Genomic DNA, 6,151 nt, shown 5'->3' on the forward strand with positions numbered 1-6,151 from the left:
CTCTTTTCTGTGAGTTGCACTGGCCAAGATGATTCTGCGTTCCTGTCCCTTCCACATTAATGCGGCTGGAAAAGTAGTTCCTTGGCATTTAATGCGGCAGTTGTGGTTGCCCCCCTTCCTGAACGTCACGCACTATTCCTTCGTATTGGGTGACCTTTCGCCAGGTATGGAGTGCGAATTGGACACTCACTTGGCGAGTCCGAGGAGGTACTCCTCCTCGGACGCCCCTAAGCAGGCCCGGCCCATCATGGTTGGGATGGGATATCCTATGCCCATGCCTTTTCTTCTTATCGTGGTTGGGCTTGGTACATGTATTATGGCCCAACATCAGCTGACGGATTTTACCCCCCACAATAGCCCCTCAAAATGCCTGCCTTTTTTCTGGGTCCGAGGAGAAAAGGCGGGATTTTGATGCTCACTAGACGGCTCGTGGTGAACCACTGCTTCACACGTGTAGGGGGGGAAAGCACGCCTTTACGTGCCTCATTAATGCTGTGGGCAGTTAATGACCCAGGGGAAAGTAACCGCAGCTTTCGAGGTTTTACACTCGCCCAATCCAACGGTTGGAGGCAGGATCTACGATGGACAGCGCTTCACGTGCCTTAGACGCGAGTGCGTCTGTTCAACTTCTACCGAGTATAATAGGCTTTGAGGGCGTTCGTCCCTCACTTTTGACGAGCATTCCAATATTCAGAACTTCTCAGAGCTTATTCCTTCAGTCCGTTCTTACTTCCGCTGCCATTCTCTTGAAGACTCCTTCGAGCCTCTTACCTGTAAGTGCGCGCTTCTTCTCCATTATTCCTCATTAATCATACTGCTTTCAAGTTGTTTTTAGGATTAGAGGGGATGGGTAGGCTTGAGAAAATGGTAGATTCTCCGGCCGGTATGGCGGGCTTCAGGGCGAAGTATCGTATCCCACCGGAGGTAGGTTTAGAGTACTGTCATCTGGAGGACATTTTGCTCAAACGGAGAACAGGAGAAGTCGCAATTCCAATGATAGCCTTCGTGGAAGGAGGAATGACTATTCCAATGAGGAGAATAACTAGGGGTTACCTACGTGGTCATAGATTGGCCCCCCATCAATGCACCGCTAATATGTTCCGGATCCTGGGGTGTGTCGAAACCCTGAACGATCAGATGAACCTCGGCCTCTCATGGCACGACGTGGTTCATCTTTATGAATGCCATAAGCTCGGCGACACATACTATCTAAAGTCTAGGACTGACGAAGTGAGGTTGATATCCTGCCTTCCGAAGTCCAGCAAAGGCTTGAAGGACGACCATTTGATCGTCTCCGGGCCATGGTATGACGGCCCTCACTGTCCGACTAGGGCGGGAACGCCAGGTGGGGTGTCGTAGAACTAGATTCCGTGGGGAGGACTTTGGTTTCAAGCTCCTCCCCCTCTTTTTCCTTTTTTATTTTAAACTTGTTGGTTTGGTTGCATGTCTCCTCGGACTAACATAAATCTTTTAACGGCCTTTGCAGACAAGGGAAGAACAACTCCTCGGCTGAGCCTAGTCAATATCCCGGCCCTAAATTACCTCCTGAGGTCCGAGATTTTCGTTAGCGAGGACGGACAACTACGGTCGGCTCCTTTGATTTTGGATTACACTCCGCTCACTCGAGCCCAGGTAGAAGCCGGACAAGCTATAAGGGTCGGTAGTCCGAGATTAGCACGGATTGACGTGTCCATACCAGGGTTCCTCGCTGATACAGACTTGCCTCATATTCAGTTACCTCCCCAACGTGTCTTTCCCCCAGTAGTTATCCCAGAGGAGGAGGCCGGCTCTTCAAATTCATCCTTAGGGGATCAGATAGACCAGTTCCAATTTACTGAGGAAGGGGAGGCTTCGGTCAGAGTAGTAGAGATCTCCGACTCTGACGCTGATTTAGACCGCGCCTCAGCGGCTCCTGGTACTAGTTTGGTCATCGCACAACCTGATCTCAGCGAGGACACAGAAGAAGAAGAAGGAATGGACCTCCAGCCGAGGACTGGCCTCAGGGGTCTTCTATCCAACAGGTCCAAAGGGCAGACCTCCAAGGAAGTCTCGAAAGGACAAACCGTCCCCAAAGCCCCCGCTCCTCCTCCCCCTCCCTCGTCAGGTGCGACGCTGAAACCTATGCCTAACCTAAGGCGAAAAAGGCCTGTAGAAGAGACGGAGGAGGGAGAGGTTGCCCGTGAGAAAGCCGGGCCTAAAAAGAAGGGCAAGGAAACGAAAGAGCCCCGAGAGAAAAGGACCAGGTCCACTGAGAGCCGAGATGAGGCGGCCACTTTGAGGGGACCACGAACATGGTCTCCTCGGATCGAGCTAGATGGCGCTCCAATCCTCTGGGATGCGACCCTATGGGAGTCCCAGCGAGAGCAGGCTTCGTTCATGGCCAAGGCGCTGCAGCAGCCTCTTCTCTTGCCCCGTGATATGGAAGGCCTTAGGAAGATTCGTCAGCCAGAACTTTTCATGTCACTGAAGAAGGACCTGGCTGTGGTAAGTGGAGTCTTCTATCTTGTCTCTGTGTTGAGAACCTTCTTATTGTCTTATCTTGGTATCGTCTTCATTTCCGTCTGAGCGCAGGTCACTCAACAAATTTACGTTGCTGAGGAGTGGGCCAAGAAGGCCCGTGAGGATATGCATAGGGAGGCTCAGTCCCGTGCTGCGGCTGAGAGGGTCGCCGGCGATCTTAAGCGAGATCTTGATCGTCAGGATAATGAGCTAAAAGAGGTGAAAAAGGCCAATGCGAGCGCAGAGGCTGGCCTGAAGAATGCTGAAAAGCAAGCCGACGAACTGCGTAAGCAGTTCCATCACTCTGAGGAAAGACTGTCAGCGGAGCAACAGGCGGTTTCGGAGATTAAGGCTGAGCTTGCAAGGGCCAAGGAGGAAGCTCGCTTGTCCAGGGAGGTTGCCGAGAAGGCTATGGCGGCTTCGTATGAACATGGAGTTCACGATACTGAGGAGAGACTGGCCGAGGAAGTTGCCACCGTCTGCAGGGAATACGTCACCTCGACCTGGGGATTGGCCATGGATCGGGCAGCCGTCCCCGCAGATTCTGATCTCAGAAAGCTGAGAACATCTTTTTCCCTGCGGAAATACGTGAGATTCCTGGCGAGGTCGCCTCCACTGAGCTTCTTCCAGCAGATTCCTCCATTCCCGAGACTGGGGGCACGAAGCAAGCTACGCAGGGCCAGTCACCCGAGGACAGTCTTCGCATCAGCGAGATCCTTGCCCAGGCCCAGGAGATCGCCCCGGAGAACCCAGCAACGGATGATCAGCCTGCCCCGACTCAGGGCCCTTAGGGATGTGGAATAGGAACTCGTCTGTTTTGCTTTTTGTACTTCATTTTGTTTGATCCTCACTAATGTTTCTGAACTGAGTTACTTTGAACATTATATGACAACAGTTCTTTCATTACACATATCGCTGCTTTATTCTATTTTGTTTTCATCATGAATGGATATTGGTTTTGCCTTTTTACTACTAAAAGTCAATCAATAATGAATGAATACGTTAGAATGGCGATGCTTTGTAATTGGGCAAAAACGATTACAATGCTGACTTCTCCCAAGTCCGTGGCTAAGAATCCGCGCAGGACTTGGGCTCCCTTTAACGCTTTTTGAGAATCATAAACGGTTAACACTTTCTGAGAATTGTTGCGTGGTTAATTTCCCCCAAGTCGGTGGTCCGAGGAGCCATGCAGGACTTGGGTTCTGTTTAACACTTACTGAGAATTGTTGCGTGGTTAATTTCCCCCAAGTCTGTGGTCCGAGGAGCCATGCAGGACTTGGGTTCTGTTTAACACTTACTGAGATGATTGGGTGGTTAATTTCCCCCAAGTCTGTGGTCCGAGGAGCCATGCAGGACTTGGGTTCTGTTTAACACTTACTGAGAATTGTTGCGTGGTTAATTTCCCCCAAGTCTGTGGTCCGAGGAGCCATGCAGGACTTGAGTTCTGTTTAACACTTACTGAGATAATTGGGTGGTTAATTTCCCCAAAGTTTGTGGTCCGAGGAGCCATGCAGGACTTGGGTTCTGTTTAACACTTACTGAGAATTGTTGCGTGGTTAATTTCCCCTAAGTCTGTGGTCCGAGGAGCCATGCAGGACTTGGGTTCTGTTTAACACTTACTGAGATAATTGGGTGGTTAATTTCCCCCAAGTCTGTGGTTCGAGGAGCCATGCAGGACTTGGGTTCTGTTTAACACTTACTGAGATGATTGGGTGGTTAATTTCCCCCAAGTCTGTGGTCCGAGGAGCCATGCAGGACTTGGGTTCTGTTTAACACTTATTGAGAATTGTTGCGTGGTTAATTTCCCCCAAGTCTGTGGTCCGAGGAGCCATGCAGGACTTGGGTTCTGTTTAACACTTACTGAGATGATTGGGTGGTTAATTTCCCCCAAGTCTGTGGTCCGAGGAGCCATGCAGGACTTGGGTTCTGTTTAACACTTACTGAGAATTGTTGCGTGGTTAATTTCCCCCAAGTCTGTGGTCCGAGGAGCCATGCAGGACTTGAATTCTGTTTAACACTTACTGAGATAATTGGGTGGTTAATTTCCCCCAAGTCTGTGGTCCGAGGAGCCATGCAGGACTTGGGTTCTGTTTAACACTTACTGAGAATTGTTGCGTGGTTAATTTCCCCCAAGTCTATGGTCCGAGGAGCCATGCAGGACTTGAGTTCTGTTTAACACTTACTGAGATAATTGGGTGGTTAATTTCCCCCAAGTCTGTGGTCCGAGGAGCCATGCAGGACTTGAGTTCTGTTTAACACTTATTGAGATGATTGGGTGGTTAATTTCCCCCAAGTCTGTGGTCCGAGGAGCCATGCAGGACTTGGGTTCTGTTTAACACTTACTGAGAATTGTTGCGTGGTTAATTTCCCCCAAGTCTGTGGTCCGAGGAGCCATGCAGGACTTGGGTTTTGTTTAACACTTATTGAGATAATTGGGTGGTTAATTTCCCCCAAGTCTGTGGTCCGAGGAGCCATGCAGGACTTGGGTTCTGTTTAACACTTACTGAGATAATTGGGTGGTTAATTTCCCCCAAGTCTGTGGTCCGAGGAGCCATGCAGGACTTGGGTTCTGTTTAACACTTACTGAGAATTGTTGCGTGGTTAATTTCCCCCAAGTCTGTGGTCCGAGGAGCCATGCAGGACTTGGGTTCTGTTTAACACTTACTGAGATAATTGGGTGGTTAATTTCCCCCAAGTCTGTGGTCCGAGGAGCCATGCAGGACTTGGGTTCTGTTTAACACTTACTGAGAATTGTTGCGTGGTTAATTTCCCCCAAGTCTGTGGTCCGAGGAGCCATGCAGGACTTGGGTTCTGTTTAACACTTACTGAGATAATTGGGTGGTTAATTTCCCCCAAGTCTGTGGTCCGAGGAGCCATGCAGGACTTGGGTTCTGTTTAACACTCACTGAGAATTGTACAGTAAAACGACGTCAAGTAAAGTATTTTTCATTAATAAAAGTACCTTTTCAGGTTATTTACATTCCATGGACGTGGCACTACACGTTCGTCCAAATCTTCCAAATAGTACGCTCCAATGCCAGCCACAGAGGTGATACGGTATGGACCCTCCCAGTTTGGTCTGAGCTTTCCCCATGCAGGGTTCCTTGCGTTGCCCAGGACTTTCCTCAGCACCAGGTCCCCAGGCGTCAAGGGTCTCGACTTCACCTTGGCGTCATAGCCCTGCTTGAGCTTTTGTTGATACTGAGCTAGATGCACCATCGCGCAATCCCTTCTCTCTTCAAGGAGGTCCAGGCTTTTTTCTAGAAGCCCGTTGTTAACAATGGGGTCGAATGTAGCAGTCCTCTGGGAGGGAAAGTTTATCTCTAATGGGATGACGGCCTCGGCCCCGTAGGTCAACGAAAAGGGGGTTTCTCCCGTGGATCGGCGGGGCGTGGTGCGATACGTCCACAAGACATGGGCGAGCTCCTCAACCCACCTCCCTTTTGCGTCGTCCAACCTCCTCTTCAGCCCATTCACTATGGTTTTGTTGATTGCCTCTGCTTGCCCATTACTCTGCGGATAGGCTGGGGTAGAGTACCTGTTGACAATCCCCAGTTCACTGCAATATTTCCTAAAGGCCTTGCTATCAAATTGCAGGCCATTGTCCGAGATTAGGGTGTGTGGGGTACCGAACCGGGTGACGATGCTTTTC

Source organism: Quercus robur, chromosome 7 (assembly GCF_932294415.1).
Source record: "Quercus robur chromosome 7, dhQueRobu3.1, whole genome shotgun sequence".
NCBI classification, from domain to species: Eukaryota; Viridiplantae; Streptophyta; class Magnoliopsida; order Fagales; family Fagaceae; genus Quercus; species Quercus robur.